The following is a 19,144-nucleotide window of genomic DNA, read 5'->3' as shown; positions in this document are numbered from 1 at the left end:
GATAATGATAGCAGCTGCTAGTTATGAGAGTGTTTTCAGAAAGTTAGCCACAGTTTTAACTAAAAGGAAAAAAAATCCTGGGAAGTCTTGAGAGAATCTTTAACCACAATAGTGTTCCTGCTCCTGCTATTGCTGGTGGAAGTATAAACATCTCTGGAGGGCAATTTAGAAATATACCTCACAACCAAAAAAAAAATCATTCTATTTCTAAGAATTTGAGGAAAATAATTAGACATGAAGAGTTGTGTCAGTGTAATTTTTATCATTGTAAATAATGAAAATAATTTTTAAATTATCACACTCAATACTGTGGAATATTATTGCAGCCAATAAAACCCTTGTTTTGGAGCAGGCATTTGGCACAGTGGTTAACCCACTGCTTGGCACACCGATATCCCATATCGTAGTGCTTGGGTTCAAGTCCTGACTGCTTCTGGATCCAGCTGCCTGCTAATGCACACCCTGGGAGGCAGCAAGTGATAGCTCCAATACTTGGGTTTCTACTACCCATATGGGAGACCTGGATGGAGTTCCTGGCTCCTGGCTTCAGCCTGGCCCAACCCTGACTATTGGGGAGCATTTGGGGAGTGAAGCAGAAGATGGAAGATCTTTGTCTTTCAAATAAATAAAAATAAAATATTTAAATTGATTATCCAGAAATAAAACCATATGTTTAATTTAAAAAATGCTGTTTTGAAGAGTATTTAATGGTATGGAAAACATGTATAATGTAAAGTTGTTTTAAGAAACAGGATACAAAGTGTGCTATGTGAGCCCTGTGGCAGACACTTTGGGTGCCCATCTTGTTCCCTCTGCCTTTCCAGCTCCTGCCAGCCGTCTCCCACCTCCAACATGCTCTGTGTGGTTCTCTGCTTCCCTGTGTCAGGGCCCTCCCTGAAGTCAAAAAAGCCTGCTCAGTCTATGCAAGTCTGCACAACCTGGAAGTTCAGAGTCAAGAATGCCAGCTGAAATACATGGATAGTGTCCCAGCTGCCTGTTGGGGACATTTCTAGGATGCATTTTAGATATCCCTAGAACTCTTGAAACTGTATGCAAAATTTACTGCATGTCTTAATTTCCTGAGAGAAACCCACAGATTATGTATTCAAAGACATCTAGTTCCCAAGAAAGGAGAACCACTGACAAACCGTAGAAGGAAGACACTATAATATTAACAGTGGTTATTTCTGGTGGAATTATATGTTTTAACTTTTTTCTTTATCCTTCTGTGTTTTCCATATTTTAAATAAGGAACATATATGAAGACATTAAAAATGCCCTAGGTATCTAAGCAAAAAGAAATTAAGAAATCCTGGTTCTACACAAGATTCTGTTGCCATAAAAATGTTTGACAAGAATTTTGAGGTGGACATTTGTCCTTGCACTTAAGCCACCAGTTGAAATGCCTGCATCCCATATTGGAGAGGCTGGCTGTGAGTCTAGGCTCTTACTCCTGATTCCAGCTTCCTGCTAATGCACAACCTGGGAAGGCAGTGGTGATGGCTGAGTAGTTTCACCTATGTGTGAAACTTGGGTTGGGTTCTCAGCTTGTGGCTTTTGCCCAGCCCCATTCTAGACACTAGGTGTTCAGGGAGTGAACCACAGGATGAGAGCTCTCTATATCTCAAATAAGTTAAAAAGTGTTTTACAAGAATTTAAAATGATTTTGGGGAAAATGCTTATGACATACTTGGGGTGGGGGAATAGGATATAAGATTGTTTATGAAGTCTGATCTTAACTATGTAAATAATCATGAGGAAAAATAAACTTGGAACAAATAAACATAGGAAGATTGAAAGATATAAAATTAATATGCAAAAGTTAATTGTGGAGGCCAGAGCTGTGGCATAGTGGGTGAAGTTGCCGCCTGCAGGGCAGGCAAGCCATATGGGTGCCAGTTGTAGTCTCAGCTTCTCCTCTTCCAATCCAGCTCTCTGCTATGGCCTGGGAAAGCAGTCGAGCACAGCCCAAGTCTTTGGACCCCTGTACTCATGTGGGAGACCTGGAAGAAGCTCCTGACTCTTGGCTTCAGATTGGCCCAGCTCTGGGCATTGAGGCCACGTGGGGAGTGAATCAGCAGATGGAAGATCTCTGTCTCTTCCTCTCTCTGCAACTCTGCCTTTCAAATAAATGAATAATTAAAAAAATCACTTTAGCATTAAAAATACTTCATTGTATATCAAAATATATACAGGATCTACATGATGGAAACTAAATCTCTGAATAGAAAATATCAAAGATCTAACTAAATGCAAAAATATTTCATGTTCATGGATAGGAAGATTCAGTATTGTCAAGAAGTCATTTCTTCTCAGCTTGGTTTATAGATTCAACACAATCCCAATCAATACCAGCAAGTTGAGGCTGGCATTGTGGCATAGCAGGTTAACTTCCGCTTGCAATGCCAACATCCCATATGGGTGCCAGTTCAAATCCCAACTGCTCTACTTCTGATCTGTGCTAATGACCTGGGAAAAGCAGCAGAAAATGGCCCAAGTACTTAGGCCCCTGCACACACATGAGAGACCTGAAAGAAGCTCCAGGTTCCTGGCTTCTGCCTGGCCCAGCCTCGGCCATTGTGGCCATCTGGAGGAATAAATTGTAACCCTACCTTTCATATAAATAAAAAAAATTGTTTTAAAAGGGGAGGGCTGCCTCTGTTAGAGCCCCCCTCCATGCCACACTGGCCGGAGGTCTCTGACTCTAATAAATCTTGCTTTTAAATCTCTCTGCTTGTCTGCTTGGAAATTCTTCTTCCATGTGAGACAAAGAACCAGGGTAATATTTTCTCTGGTGCCAATTTCACCCATAACATGTTGGTGCCGTGACTCAGATCCTGCTCGAGTTTGACTCCAGCCAGCATGGATCTGATCATCTCACCAGATGGACCCTCTGTATTTAATCTTTCTCCAAACTTGAAGCAGTGAAATTCTAGATGGCCATGCAAGCTGGCTCCACATCTCCCTTGAGAGGCCATCTCCTGCTGGAACCCTGTTTTGACTGCCATTCCCAGTAGCACCCCTTTTCAGCATGAAGCAGCCAGAGGAGTCATCGCCCAGTTCCCCTAACAGAGGTTAGGGTCCGTTCTTGGGGAGGGAATGTGAGGAGCCAGCTGGGTTAATAGATTAATAGGCAGTCAAATTGGTCCCAGCAGAAATTTAGGAAACAAAATGCTTGTTTTTCCCAAAAGTTACCTTTAGCAAGGTCAAACGTGCTTGTCCCATTCCTTAGGAATTCCCAACTTTGCCATGAGAGTAGCAAGGGAGTGGTGATTCCATTCTCCTGAACTCACAGTTTATTGTGAAAACAAGTTACCTTTCCCACCCTTCTGGATGGCTTTTTGTTTTATGAGCAAGCCAGACAAGGCAAACAAGATTAAAAATCAGGTCTTTTTTTTTTTTTTTTAAGATTTACATATTTCAGAGGCAGAGTTATAGCCAGAGAGAGGGAGAGACAGAGAAAAGTCTTCCATCTGCTGGTTCACTCTCCAAATGGTCCCAACAACCAGAGCTGAGTCAGGCTGATGCCAGGAGCCAGGAACTTCTTCTTGGTCTCCCACATGGGTGCAGGGGCCCAAGCACTGGTACTCTCTTCTGCTTTTCCAGGAACATTAGCAGGGCACTGGATCAGAAGTGGAACAGTCAGGACTTGAACCGGCACCCATATGGGATGCCAGACTGCAGGTGGAGGGTTAACCTTGTATACCACAGCACTGCCCCCAAATCAGGTCTTTTGATGGGTTTTGTCCGTACCTTGTAACTGAATGCCAGGCTGATAAGTTCCCCCCAACCAAATCATGCTTAAAAACCCCAGTACCACCTGCCCCAACAGTCAACACAGAAGAGCAAGGTCAGAGCCGGCGCCGCGGCTCACTAGACTAATCCTCCACCTAGCGGCGCTGGCACACCGGGTTCTAGTCCCGGTCGGGGCGCCGGATTCTGTCCCGGTTGCCCCTCTTCCAGGCCAGCTCTCTGCTGTGGCCCGGGAGTGCAGTGGAGGATGGCCCAGGTGCTTGGGCCCTGCACCCCATGGGAGACCAGGAAAAGCACCTGGCTCCTGGCTCCTGCCATCGGATCAGCGTGGTGCGCCGGCCGCAGCGTGCCAGCCACGGCGGCCATTGGAGGGTGAACCAACGGCAAAAGGAAGACCTTTCTCTCTGTCTCTCTCTCTCACTGTCCACTCTGCCTGTCAAAAAAAAAATAATAAAAAAATAAAAAAAATAAAAATAAAAAAGAAGAGCAAGGTCAGAGACTGATTCTACCTGACCACAATAATCAAAACATGGGCTGACGCTATGGCGTAGTGGGTGAAGCTGCTGCCTGCAGTGCTAGCATCCCGTATGGGCACTGGTTCGATTCCAACCTCTCCACTTCCCATTCAGCTCTCTGCTTTGGCCTGGGAAAGCAGTGGAAGATGGCCCAAGTCCTTGGGCCCCTGTACCCACTTGGGAGACCCAAAAGAAACCCCTGGCTTTGGATCAACCTGGCTCCAGCCATTGCAGCCAGTTGGGGAGTGAACCAGTAGATGGAAGATTCTCTCTCTCTCTTTCTCTCTCTCTCCTCTCTCTCCTCTCTCTTTCTGCCACTCTCTGCCTCTCCCTGCCTCTCCTTCTCACTGTGTATAACTCTGACTTTCAAATAAATAAATAAATCTTTTAAAAAAATGATCAAAAGAGAATCATGGGATCTGTGCTGTGGTGTAGCAGGTAAAGCCACTGCCTTCAATGCCAGCTGTCGCTCCCCCTCTTCGTGGAGGAGCAACACTGAACCCTGCGCTGTTCTTTTTGTCTGCTCGGCCCTCCCCGGGTTTGCTGCTGGTTCTTCCCGGGTTGGCTACTATCCCTTCCACCTCCGTGGAAGGGCAGTTCCCCCTGGCCGCATTCCCCACTTCCACAGGGGAGCGGCACACCGCCGGCCGGCTTTCTCGGGGGCTGCACGGGTTCCCTTAGATGTTCCCCATAGATGTTCCCGGTGCATGCCGTCTCTCTCCTCCTTTATAGTCCTCCTCCGCCAATCCCAACTCGGCTGCCCACACGCCGAGTACGCTGCTCTCCTCCAATCAGGAGCAAGTCCTACAGTCTATTGGTCGAACTGGAGGCAGCTGTGCGGAAGCTGTTTACTTCTCTCCCAGCGCCATATTGTGGGAGAGCAGATGCATAGAATAAGTCTTAATTTGTGGGAGAGCAGATGCATAGAATAAGTCCTAATTCGAGTAACTTAGTCTAGTCCGGATTGCTCCCCACAGCCAGCATCCCATATGTCCTCTGGTTCAACTCCTGGCTGCTCCACTTCTGATCCAGCTCTCTGCTATGGCCTGGGAAAGCAGTAGAAGATGGCCCAAGGTCCTTGGGCCTCTGCACCCTCGTGGGAGACCCAGGAGAAGCTCCTGGCTCCTGGCTTTGGATAGGCCCAGCCCCTGCCATTGTAGCCATTTGGAGAGTGAACCAATGGATGGAAGACCTCTCTCTCTCTCTGCCTCTCCTCTCTGTAACTCTGCCTTTCAAATAAATAAAAAAATATTTTTAAAAATAAACAGAATCATATTGGTAGGGGATATACATCTAGATTAATAGAACAGACTACAAACCGCAGAAATAAAGCCACAAACCTAATCTATTGAGCTTTGGCAAAGGAACAGCAGCAATTCAATGAAGACAGAATAGTTTTTTTGTTGTTGTTGTTTTTTACAAACAGTGCTGTACAATTGGATATCACATGCAAAAAAACTTGAATGTAGGCACAGACCTACCTTTCACAAAAATTAATTCAAAATGGGTCATAGACTTAATATGAACACAACAACTAAGTGTATAGGCAGTAATATTAAGAGAAAATATGGGTGGCTTGGGTTTGGCAATGGATTTTTAGATAGAAAACCAAAAACACAATCCATAAAAGAAAATACTGATAAATTGGACTTTATCAAAACAAAAAAAAAAATCTGCTGTGTAAAATACACTTAAGAGTATAAAAGAGAAACTGCAGACTGGAAGGAAACACTTGGAAGAAACAAGCATGAAAAGTAACTGAAACCCAAAAGACAAATGGCTACAATAGCCTAGGCTGGGCCAGGCTAAAGCCAAGTGCAAAGAACTCTATCCTGGTCTCCCACGTGGCTGGCAGGGGTCCACGCACTTAGGCTGTCTTCTGCTGCCTTCACATGCAGACTCACTAGCAGGGAGCTGCTGGATCAGAAGTTGAGCAGCCAGGACTCAAACCTGCACTCCAGCATGACATGCCGGTGCCCCAAGTGCCAGTTTCACCTGCTGCACCACAACACCTGCCCCAGCTTGTATTTTTTTTTTTTTTGACCTGATGGAAATTTTTCAGTATTTTTCTGAGAAAATAAGCCCAAATTCCCCCCCACCCCCAATAAAGTGCCAATAAGAAGATTTGAATAGTCTTGTCACATCCTACAGTAGCCCTACCTTGCTCAGCTGGTCACATGCTAGTCAGGACGCCTTGTTCAAACCCTGTGTGAGGGGGCTGGCACTGTGGTCAGGCAGTAAAGCCATTGCCTGCGATGCCGGTATCCCATATGGACGCTTGTTGTGTTCTGGCTGCTCCACTTCCCATCCAGCTCCCTGCTAAGGGCCTGAGAAAAGCAATAGAAGAAGGTGACCCAAGTGCTTGGGCCTCTGCTGCTCATATGGGAGATCTGGATGAAGCTCTTCGTTCCTGGCTTCAGCCTTGGAGAGTGGACCAGTAGATGGACGGTCTCTCTCTGGCTTTCCCTATCTCGATAAGTGTGACTTTCAACCAAACAAATAAATCGGAGAGGGAGAAAGAGACCGACCCTGTGTGAGGCCACAGACAACTCAAAAAGCCAGATGGCCAAATTCTTCATATTTGTGAAGTGCGGTCGCACACTTTTGGGGGCAAAGCCATCCTCACTACAGAAAGCACAGGTGCCACCCAGGGAGTGAGCCGCCAGCAACGCTTCCTGGCGCTCCATCTCGTCCTACTCACCTGTTGCACACCTGACTAACCTCCGGTTAGAATGGCCTCACCTCCACCCCGAGAACCTTGCCTTACCTCATCCCTAGATGCAAAAAGACACCACCACCACCCGCCGGTGCTTGGTTCTGACTCAAAAAGAACCTCCTTGGTGACAAAAAGCACTAATAGCCTGCTGTCACCTCTACACGAGAGAAAAAAAGAAAGCACTGTGGTTTTAATTCTCTGTGACACCAACTTTTCCATGCCCACATCCCAGGAGGTAAGCAGTGAAGATTTTTACACTGAAACACGCTAGGTTAGTAGTTCTTGGCTACCTGTGAAGAACCAGGGGAACTCTTCCCAAGGCTGCCAGCCAGGCCCCACCCATCCTAGTTACTGCTCTGGCATGTGTATTTTGAGAGCACTCCCCAGCCAGGTCTGGTGTTTGCTGCTGATATGATCACAGTCAAGTGCATCTGGGACTCATCCCACCTCCGCTACTCTTGTGGTTAGTGGGCAGCTTCCCCATGTGCTGGGGAGGGTCAACCAGGTTTCTGGAAAGTTCCCCTGTGCATTAGGTTCCTATCTGTGCCTTTGCTGGCTTCAACCTTGACTCCTACAACCCATGGAGGGCACAGAAAATGCAAATGTCTAATAATAATTAACCCCGCTCAACAGCCCAGCTGTGCACCAAACTCATTCTGGGGTCCCCCCTTTCAAGGGCTGGAGGCAGATCCATCAGGCCTTTCTGTAGACCCCTCTTAATGAGAGGCCTCTCTCAGATCCTAAGGGATGTGGAGGGAATATAAGGAATATGCCTTCAGAACAAGGGTATGTTCACTGTCACAGGTGGCAAGTGACATTCCCTAAGTGTGGTGAAGCCGTTGACGCTCCCTCTGAGCAATTATGAGAAGACTGTTGGGATTAGGGGTGTCCGTCACCCAGAAATCAGCAACTGACCTTACTGCAAAAGGTACCCAGCAGACCTCAGAGTCAAGCCCAGTGGTTGACGTCTGACCAAGAGCAGCAGTGATTAAGCTTTTGCTGAGGCTGGAATGAGGAGGAAAAGGAGAAGCAGAAGCAGAACAGGAAAGACCTGGTTTCTCTGGGCAGCGCAGGGATGATTCCGGGGGAGGCCCTGCTCCACCTGGCGCATGGTGCGGCCTAGCTGGGGTTTTCCAGGGACAGAGGCCATGAGCAGCGCCTCGGTTATCAGCCAGATCAAGCTAACTGATCGCTGCTGTCAGAGCCGCGTTTGTCCGGTGCACTGTAACTGCGGCCACGCTGCTCAGGCACCATCCAGGGACCTGGTGGGCACTTGTTTGTGGGCGCTCACACAGGCCTACGTCGAAGGCAACAAAGCTGCTCTGAGGGGAGCTGACCTATCCGAGGTGACAGTGCTCAAGCTCGAGGTCTCAAAGAGACACAGCATGGGACAAAATCGCCCTGGCCCCCAAAGTAGCCCACGGAGCCTAATAGAGCAGGTGACCCCAAGAAACTTCCTTGCTTCTCTTTACCCAGAGAAGCAGGCATTTGGTACAGCAGTTAAGATCCTGCTTAGGGGGCCGGTGCTGTGGCTCAGTGAGTTAAAGCCCCAGCCTGAAGCGCCAGCATCCCATATGGGTGTCGGTTCAAGTCCCAGCTGTTCCACTTCCTATACAGCTTTCTGCTATGGCCTGAGAAAGCAATAGAAGATGGCTCATGTCCCTGGGCCCCTACACCCATGTGGGAGACCCAGAGGAAGCTCCTGGCTCCTGGGTTTAGATCAGCCCGGCTCTGGCTGGTGCAGCCATTTGATGAATGAACCAGCAGCTGGAAGACCTCTCTCTCTATCTTGTTCTACCTCTCTATGTAACTGCCTTTCAAATAAATAAATCTTAAAAAAAAAAAAAAAAAAAAAAAAAGATCTTGCTTGGGATTCTCGTATCCCATACTGGAGCACCTGGGTTCAAGTCCTGGCTCCTCTGATTCTGACTTCCACTAATGCACACGGTGAGAGGCAGCAGCTGATGGTTAATAGTTGGGCCCCTGCCATGCACAAGGGAGACCCAGGTGGAGTTCCAGGCTCCTGGCTTTGACCTTGCCCAGCCCCAACTAGTGGAGGCTTTTGGATCAGCAGATTGAAAGCTCTTTGTTTCTGTCTCCATCTCTCCATTTCTCTGCCTTTCAAATAAAATGGAAATAAATAATAAATAAAACATATAAAAGAGGGTACCGAGGGAAGAATGTTTGCAGGAGCTGTGGTATTGCCCCACCTCCTGTCAGTTTGGGAAACATTTTCTTAATACTTCTTATTCACCAGCAAACATCTGTGAGTCCCTCCTACAAGTCAGACCCTGCTTTGTGGCACACAGTGGTAAACAAAGCAACAGGAGCTAAGCCTCGCTAGAGGCTAAGAATTTAGGCATCTCTTGCTAAGCGTCTCGTCCGAGCGAGCTGTCCGTGCGTGAAACACTGGTGGCAGCCCTGCAGCCTGTCTGCATCCAGCAGGGTGGGAGTTGGCCCCTTCACAGGGGATGATCCAGACTTCCTCGGAGGAGGGACAGTGTCAGAGACAGCCGCAGGGTGTCCTCGTGACAGGTGAGAGGATGTCTCTTAACAACTCGCGTTTGTAATTTGTGCAGTACAGCCCTTTCCTGCCACACACTGTGCAGCGATCCCTCCTGGGGTTTTTCTTCTCTCTCTGTGAAATGTACTTAAAAGACAGAAGGCTTACTGTAAAGCAGGGGATTGTGCAGCTTCTTCTGAAGCAGGAAGGGCTGCAGGTGCTCTCAGCTGATCTCTCGTTTCCGAAAAACCCCACTTGCAGGCCTCCTTACACCGCGTGGGGAAAGCTGGTGGCCTGGGAGGGAGGGGCTTTCCGGGGAGGGGGATAAAAGGTCACATGAACTCCATCCAGGCACCTGCACACCGGAGAAGAGGGCAAAGCCTGGAGGGGGAAGAGCTCACTGACAGCTCCTGCTGCCTGCACACTTAGCCCCAGAGCCCCAGCCCCTGTGTTTGCTCCATTTCCAGTTTGACCTCAGGGAGACCCAGGAGACCAGAGGAGAGAAAAGGGTCACCCACATCCCGGAATGCCGACTGATGCTAGTGACTGCCAGGTGTGCCGCCATCACGAGGCCTGAATTCTCACTCCACGGCTGGGGAGTTCACAGCCTTGGTTTCCTCGTCTGCGATATGGGCATAATCATAGGAGTCATCTCGAGAGGGTGCTAAGCGGATTCAATGATGTAATGCACTTAAGAGCGCCGAAGCTCTCCAGCAGCAGGGCAGGGTAGCCCTTCCAGGTGGCTCTATTTTTTTTTTTTAAGATTTATTTATTTATTTGAAAGTCAGAGTTACACAGAGAGAGGAGGAGAGGCAGAGAGAGAGGTCTTCCATCCGCTGGTTCACTCCCCAATTGGTTGCAGTGGCCGGAGCTGCATCAATCCGAAGCCAGGAGCCAGGAACTTCTTCTGCGTCTCCCATGCAGGTGCAGGGGCCCAAGGACTTGGGCCATCTTCTACTGCTTTCCCAGGCCATAACAGAGAGCTGGATCAGAAGTGGAGCAGTCGGGACTCAAACCGACACCCATATGGGATGCTGGCACTGCAGGCTGCAGGTTTACCTGCTATGCCACAGCACCGCCCGCCCCCCCCACCCCATGGCTCAAACCGACACCCATATGGGATGCTGGCACTGCAGGCTGCAGGTTTACCTGCTATGCCACAGCACCGCCCCCCCCCCCCCCCCATGGCTCATCCCAACCTTCCAAAATGTGACTTCCTGACAACAGTTTCTCCCAGAGGGCAGGGTAAAGGTCGGCCTTTCCAGTCAGCGCAGTGCCGGTGTGGCCGTGGAACCTGCACAGAGCCTGCAGTGCAGCCGGGAGCCAGCTTCCCGTGTCTTCCTCCCGGGCCCTCCGCCGCTCACTTGCTAGTGACAGCAGCGCTGCTCCATAGCGGGTTCTGGCCTTCGGGCCAGTCCTCCCGGGCTAGAGCCACTCTCTCCGAGGAGCACGCGGAGTCTGAGGCTCCCATGAACCCGAACAGGCTCCGGCCGCGCACTCTGAGGAGCGGCCTGGTGTAGCCGGGCCCTAGCACAGAGCTGTGAGAGCCCAGACCTGCCTCGGGAGCCTGCCTCCCACGCACCCCTCACCCTCTCACCTCACCCCTCACATAGAGATGGGGGCGGGGCAGACGGGGAGGCCAGAGGCGTCAGCAGGGAAGGAAGAGGGTGGGGGGAGGCACCCAGGGGGCCTGGGGGGAGGGGAGGGGAGGAGAGCCTGGGCTCCCAGCCACTCTCAGTAGTTCTGGGCCATTCCAGGCAGCCCTGCAGTGAACCAGCCCCGACCGAAGACCTAGGGCCCCTCCACCTTCTCTTCGTATCCTTGAAGCATTGTGCAGGAGGCATTTTGCAAACTCCTGGTCACCTACAGAAATCGGACAGGTCAGCTACCAACCCAGCTTGCTTATCAGGTGATTGGAAGCAGGAAGGTTGCTGGCCCTGTGGTGGGGAAATCCTGTCTTGCATGGCTCCCTTCCTCCCTTCCTTCCTCCCCTGACTGGGCCCCACAGGGGTGGGGAGACTTCCTGGGCCTGGCATCCGGGCCGACAGGCTCCCAGCCAAGTGTCCAGAGGACACTCCCCTTGACACCCGCAACCTTCTTATCTCTCTGGGACACAGGAGCCAACGCAACTGAAATCACCTGTGCTTCCACAGCCTCGGAGACCGCTGCTTCAGCCAGCCTGCCCGGGAGGAACCGAGCAAGTCCGTCGGCAGCAGACTTCTGTCTTGCCTGCTGCTGAGTGGAGCATGTCCTCCTGCGGACAGGGCCCTTCCTAACCAAGGGTTGGATGAGAGGCTCCGTGTGCACCAGCTCAGCACACCGTAGGTGCCCCTTGGGTGCTCTTCCCTGAGGCCCAAGCCAGCAAAGCGCAGCTACCCTACAGTGTCCATGAAGGATCAGTTCCAGGACCCCCAGGGATACCAAAATCTTTGGGTGCTCAACTCACTTAGGTAAAATGGGTTCGTATTGGCATTTAACCTGCACATATGCCCCTGTGTACCATAAATCATCATTACCTACAATACTTAAATACAAGATAAGCACTATGTAATTAGTTGTTATACTGTATCATGTAGGGAATAATGACAAGAAATAAAAGTCTGCTCAGTACAGAAGCAATTTTTTTCTGAAAATGTGCGATGTACAGTTGGTTGAATTCTTGGGTGTAGACTGAATCCTGATACAGAAGCCCACATGTACTCTATTGGCAGTGTTGACTGGGCGGTAGAATGTTGGCATCTGAGCTGTCGAAGTGACTTAGAGTTAAAATCTCGATACGCCTGTACAATGATTTATTTAAATCAGCATAGCCTATTTGGGAGGATTGTTGGACTCTTTTTAATATGCAAAAGTAGGTCAGTTTCCTAACTGCCTCCTCCTCCCTGCCCCCTTCACACACACAGGCAGGCCGGTTCCAGAGACATAGAGCAGGTGGAAGGTCAAAGTCTGGGCAGCCATGTCCTCCCCTCGAAGCTGCTCAGCTGCTGCAGTCCTCTGCTGCTGAGCTGCTATCCCCCCGCGACCCCCATGCAGCCAGGGCTGGAGGGGGGCTGCCCACGGGCCCCTCCGCAGGTGCAGCCTCGGATGAGGAGCTCGGAGGGAATTTTCCATCTCTGCGGCCTGGCTCGCCCTTCCTCAGATCGTCATCTTGCTGCTGACACAGGCCCGTGGTTGGGCAAGCCTTCCCCAAGGTCAGCGAGGGCAGCGCAGGCAGCGCCCGGGCCTGTGTCCGCCTGTGTCCCTACCCTTGCCTAACCTGTTTCCTCCCGGCTCCAGCTCCCCTGTTTCCTTCACCTTCCCTCTGGACGGCTCCCAGAGCTTCCAAAAATCCCCTCCGGGAAATTTGCTTGTTGCCACCAAATAATGCAAATCTCTTCCTGGGGCTGCCCAGCAAGTGCAGCCTCTGAGACCTGAAGAGGGAGGGTGAGGCAGACCCGAGCCACGTCAGTGCCAGCGGGTACAAGGCCCGGGCTTTGCATCTGAGGGGCTGGAGCAGAACCCGGCGAAAGGCCCACACAAAACCCTCAAGCCCTTCGAGGTCCCTTTCTCCCAGTTGGTATGTAAAATGGCTTGTCTGGGTCACAGTCAGCATTTGTTGCTCTTTGCTATCTATTCTAAGCTCCTTGCCCTGCCTGGAGCCCAAAGGAAAGACGCTTGGACCAACACTACCAGAGCCTGCGGTCCTGGGTCAAGTGGAGCGTGCAGGCACACACGGGAGAGCAGCACATCGTGCTCTGTGGCTGAGCCCGGTGTGCGCCCCGCCCATGTCATGGGGCTGGAGACCCTGGGGCAGGAGCTTATGGCCAGAGAGAGCCCACGTGTGGTGCTGCGTGGCTAAGTGGTGCTGCGTGGCTAAATGGTGCTGTGCCCTTCACCCAGCAGGGGTGAGGCGAGTGCCTTCTCAAGAGGACAATGGCAGTGGGGCAGACAGGATCCGTGCCAAAAGCTCTCAGATACCCGGCTCCTACATCTCTGCCCAGCCCTCTCGTGGTCACCCCGGCTGAGCAGGCCACGAGTGCACTAGTTGTTCTCTAAATCTTTCAGGCCAGGCTATGATAGCTTTGGACAGGAATGGAATGCTAAGGGCTTGGGCTCCTAATCTGAGGAGAGGTGGGAGGAACCCATGCTGACCCTCTGCTTTGTGCTAGGCACTGAGGTGATTAAAATAAACACCACCTCCTTGCTATTGACTTTCTCAATAGCAAGCCTATGATGTGCACAATTTCTTGTCTGAGCCCCGGAGGCTCCGAGCGATTAGCGACTTGCTCATGGTTACACACACAGTAGGCAGTGATTTGAAACCCAGTTTGTTTAAAATTCAGTGACCTCAGAGACTTGCCCTGTTCCATGCTCCTTGGGTAGCGTGTCGCCTTTGCTGTGTGAGCAACTCCAGAGCCAAGTTTCAAGGCTTCCTGGCACCCGTAAGAAGGGAGGCCAGAGGCTTCCTTGAGCCCTCCATTCAGCTCAACTCTCAGGATTGAACAGGGACAGGTTTTAGTGGAAATGGACAATGACAGATGATAACAGAACCACCCAACAGTTTCACATATTCAACCCTCCAAGTTAGAATGTAGCTCAAATGAGGTGTACAGCCTAATCAGCACTAAGCCAAAGTAATTTTATCTCATGATCTAACAGCAAAGTTTGCTTCCTGCTGGGTGGTATTATGCAGCTAAATCTAGTCACCATGGCTGGCCATGTGGGTCCCACCAGCCAAGTGCCAAGGAGAGCTTCGGGGCTCTAGGCCAGACCCGTGGGACTGTCCCCCACTTGTGCAGGGCAGCCGCTCCTTGCCCCTTTCTCCCAGAAATGTCTGTGGGATGGAAGGCCATAGGCCAGAGCTAGGATTGGAACAAGGCAGGGGAGAGATTTTCAGGGTAAAGTCTCTGCCTCTCACAAAGGATGCTGACATACTGGCAAGGTTTGGCGAGCACTAACACAGGCCTCGTTCTACCCAGCCCCTCAGTGAGGGCCCTGGAGCCAGGGTCCCCTCACCACCTCTATGCTGTACTTAAGGACCTAGCAGAAAGCAGGCTGCGGCTACTGAGAATCTTTGCTGAGGCCCCCAAGCTTGTGCCCTGAGCCCACCAAATGCCCCTGGGTCTCTGCTCAGCAGACCGCTGTCTCTGGAGAGAGGTGGCTGGTTGAGGGTCACATCCTTGACCTTCCTGAGGTCTTCCTCAGCCCTTGGCATCCTATTCTGATCTTCCTCCCTGACCAGAGGGCTCAGCCCTTCCTGCTGCCTTCTGCCGCCTTACAGCCGCGGGGTAGGCAGCGAACGTGAACCTGCGGGTTGTCAGCAGCCGCGAGCACTCTATTGCCTGATGGGTTCAAGCCTTCTGGAATATCCGTCTTTGTCTGCTGACTTCATCCCACGAGCTATAGTGCTGAGACCAAGGACGAGGTAGGCAGAGTGCATTTCAGCCTTGGATTCCCAGTTCCTTGGCCACCACAAATGCTCGTGTTTGCTTCTTTTCTGGTGGAAAAATATTATTGCTAATTTGAGGGAGAGGCTTCAGACTCCGGAGTGGCCTTTGTTTCAGCCGTTGGAACACAGATGGTGAAAGCGGAGACGCCAGGGAGAGAGCTGCTTCTGAGGCTTCCCAGTCTTTCTGGTAGCTCAGGCCTCGTGGCCCAGCTTGCCGGGGCTCTGGGTGCTGCTCAAAACTGCACATTCCTGACCCCACCGCAGGCATTCTAATCTCAGGGGAGACAAAGGACGAGGGAGGACTCCTGCTAACAGGGCCCTCGGCCCCCAGATACCTCTTGAAGCCCACATTTCAGAATCATCGCCCTGCGCAGTCAGGCCACTCAGACCAGAGAACTCTGTACAAAGCCTCTGTCTCCTCGTCTCTAGACAACTGCCTCACCCCCAGTTCTCTTTGTTTTTAATTTTAATTTGACTTGTTTTATTTGGAAGGCAGAGAGAGAGAAAGAACGACACAAGACAGAGAAAGAGCTCCCATCTGCTGGTTCATTCCCCAAATGCCCACAACAGCTGGGGCTGGACCAGGCCAGAGCCAGGAGCAGGGCACTCCTTCTGGACCTCCCGTGTGGGCAGCAGGCCCCAACCACTTGAGCCATCACCTGCTGCCTCCCAGGGTGCACGTGAACAGGAAACTGGAATGGAGAGCAAGCCCGGCACTTGAACCCAGGTACTCCTGTATGGGATGCTGGCAACCCAAGTGGCGGCTTAGCCAGTCCAGACGCCTGCACCTGACTGCTGGGCTGCGGTGTTAATGGCCACCTGGCAGCAGTATTTCTCAGTGTCCTGGTGGTCTCCACAGAGGGACAGGGTGACCTGGCCTGAGGAGTAGCAGCCTCCCTGGTAAAGCCATAAAGCCAGCTGGCCAGGTATCAGTGTGGGAAAACCCCAAGGGAGCTGCGAAGGAGGAGGAGCTGCTGCAGGGGGCTGGCCTCCTCCCTGTGAGAGCTGCGGGCCACCCTCCCACACGCCAGGCACCGGCTCCTCTCCTCAGCCCACTCCGAGGCTTCTCCCCTCAGGGTGCTCGCTGCACCCCATTCCAGTGCCTCCTGGTTTCCAGGTTCCTCTCCGCCCCTCCTCTGCACCTCTGTGCCACGTGGGCCTTCCCCTGGCAAACTCGGATTCATCTTCCAAAACCAACCTCAGTTCCTCCGCCTTCTCCATGCGAAAAACGACCCTGCCACTCCCAGGGAGCAGTTGCCGCCGCCCTCCCGTGCTGCCCGGGAGCTGGCACAGCTGGCTGCACGTCTGTCTCGGTGGTCACGGCCCTCACGTCTGTCAGCACGCCAAGTCCACCCCCCTCACCCCGCCTGCCTCCCCCCACCCCCCACCCCAGCGACAGCAGCGGCTCTAAGTAGCTGTGCAGGGAAGTTGGTTCTTATTTTAGCTCTGTGGTCTCAGTGTAGGCTACGGCTTGTTTTTCCTTTGACATAGGTTGGGGCGGGTTTTCTATTGTTTCTGCTGTGAGCGGAGGAAGACAAGCTCTGTCACTTGAAGTAGGCCCTCTGCTGCTGCCTGGCTCTTCCTCCTGGTGCCTGTCGCAATTTGCCAGGCTCCTGTCTCTTTCCTTGCCTTTCCTGTGTCTTGCCCACCGGAAGGGACCGTGGTGCGTCCCCACTGGCTCTCCAGACTGTGCTGAGGGGCACCAGGTGGTATCCGCAGAGGTTGCTGACTGAGTGAATGGGGCTTTAAGCGTCTGGATTTGCTGTTGTTAGGTCGTTAGGGCAGGTGTGAAATTCCACTGGCTTGCCCCAGCCCAGTCATCTGACGGGTGGTTTACCTGCACGGGCTGTATTTTCCAGTCCCAATTCAGGTACCCCAACAACTCCCTGCTCCACTTCCCCAGGCTCACACCTCGTCCCAATTCTGCATGACTCAAGCCACTTGGGGTGGAATGTGACTGGTTTGGTGGGGGGTGACTGGGCCACAGTGGCAGTTAGACCACGGGCAGGCCAGAGTGCAAGCAAAGGGCCTCGGGAGGGGGAAGGCGCTCTGGCCTTGCTCTGCAGCCCTGGTAGTCACCGCTGGGCTGAGAAGTCATCAGCTGCCCGAGGCGCTCACATGCCAGGTCTAAATGTTTTGCTCGTGTCTTTTTCCTTCAGACCCATGGCCCAGGCCTAGGGTAGCCCAGGCCAACTGCTACCTCAGTGCACAGGGCTCATCTCTGGGGAGCTGCCCCACCTTGGCCAGCCCCAGCTACCAGCCTGCACCGCTCTTAGTGTTAGTTAGAGAAACGGACACAGTCCAGCCCAGGCTGGGTCAGCCCCCACTCGCGCCTCAGCCCACACCTGTGTGGAAAGTCCCCAAGATCTGCAGGGAAAAAGGCAAGGCAGACACCGTCCATTCTCCACCGACCCCTTCTCGGGGGCCTTGCCAGAGCGTTCCGTGCCTTTCCGGCTCCATCACAACCCAGCGGCTGAAGCTTGGACAACTCACTCCGCGTAGCAGGACGCTGGGTCCTGGATTCTGAGTAAGTTCCTGCAGGGAGCCAGTCACAGGCCCAGGCCGGGCTGCCTGCCAGGCTGCTCGCCAGGCTGCTCCGAAGGGCCTGGCCCTGGCTCCTCCCCTCCCCACCGCCTGGTCCCCGCCCCTCTCTCCCCACACCTCCCCACAGCGAGCTGGGAAACTCCCAGGGCCCCGGGCTGCCAGCTGAGTATAATTAGCCCGCCGCAGCTCCCACAGAGGCGACACTGTGTGCTGGCCAGGGCCCCTGCCCTCCACCGCCTGCTGGCGGCTCCAGGCTCCAGGCGCAGTGAAACCTCCCACCTTCTGTTCACCTCAAGCAGGAGGCAAGAACAGGAGAAACAGCGGGCAGGGCCAAGGTGGAGCGCCCTGAGCTTGGAGCTCAGGGTGACCCTTTGTCAACCCCTTGGGCCTCCACCCTCCTTCAGCCCCTTGCCGTCAGCCATCCTAGGTCCAGTGAGCCCACGGGGTGGCTCACCTCTAATCAGCAGCTGCCCTTGCAGGCTGGGGGTTTCCACAGCGCCTCTCGGGCTGCTGGGGGCTGGCCACAGGGCCTCAGCTGTCCCGGAAGATATGTTTCAAGTGGTTTTGCTTTTGAGGAACACGCCCGCCCCGGACTTCAAGGGCCTCCACACACCCATGCATGCCCAAAAGCTTCCACTGGCCATGGCCCCACTCCCCACGCACTTCCTGGCTCCCGCCCACTCATGGCTGATCCTGGGCTCCTGTGGCCACAGGGAGCCAACCCAGCCAATGCATCTTCTTCGCCCTGGAGGGAGGGAACCCAGCTTCTGCTGAAAGTTGGGAAGGTGGACAGAGCCAGGGTTACGCGGAGGCCTGAGCTCCAGCAATGTCACCTTCTTCCTCGGCAACCGGCCCTCACATCCTAAGCCGCCAGTGCCTGCCAGGTAAGAAGTGCTGGCCCGTAGCTGTGACATCTGCGGCCATGCCCTGGACTGCAGCAGCAGCCCTCCCTCACTGTCAAGGACAGCTGGGGGTGTTAAGGACATCTTGGTGACCAAGGCACCACAGCACACTCAGGCTGGATTTTCAAGTCTCCTGAGGTAGGAGGAGCCAGCAGCCTCCTCCTCCTCCCCGGTGCTCACCCCACCTCTTTCCAGCCTGCACCCTCGACCCTGTGAGCATCCCGATGTCAGCAGGCTGTTTTCTGGTTCGCTCGTCATTATCTCCCCCGCCCAGCACAGTGCTTGAGACGTAGTCGAAGCTCCATGAACTTGCACGGGAAGAAGGGAACGCCAATGTGTGTTTGAGGCTGTGGCCCAGCCCTAGTCTCCCTGCCGGGAGCAAGTGCAGAGCACAGGATCAGGAGAGCCACTGGAGCACAGCTGCTTGATCCTGAGCAGGGTCATCTGCCCCCGGAGGCTGCTTCAAGCCAGGCACCACCCCTGCTTTTACACAGAGACGAACGTTATTGAGGAGCAGCGTGGGGCTCACAGGCGTCGTACGCCAGGCGAGTCACGTTGGGAGCACAGCTGACCACCCAGTCAACATCCTTGCTACTGAAGACGCCTTCTGGCCAGCACTGGCTGGGCAGACAGGAATCAGAAGCTTCTGGTGTGTGGCCCGTTGGCCTCTTTCCCAGCATGCCTTTCTGTGTGCGTGATTGGAAGAGCAGTCACTTCCTTTGTGGCATGTCTTCCCCTCCCTTAGGTCCTGTTCAGAAGGAGCCAGGGATATAGAATCTTTAG

This window comes from Oryctolagus cuniculus, chromosome 12 (assembly GCF_964237555.1).
Source record: "Oryctolagus cuniculus chromosome 12, mOryCun1.1, whole genome shotgun sequence".
NCBI classification, from domain to species: Eukaryota; Metazoa; Chordata; class Mammalia; order Lagomorpha; family Leporidae; genus Oryctolagus; species Oryctolagus cuniculus.
The sequence above is the reverse complement of the archived record's forward strand: the minus strand, read 5'-3'. Positions refer to the sequence as shown.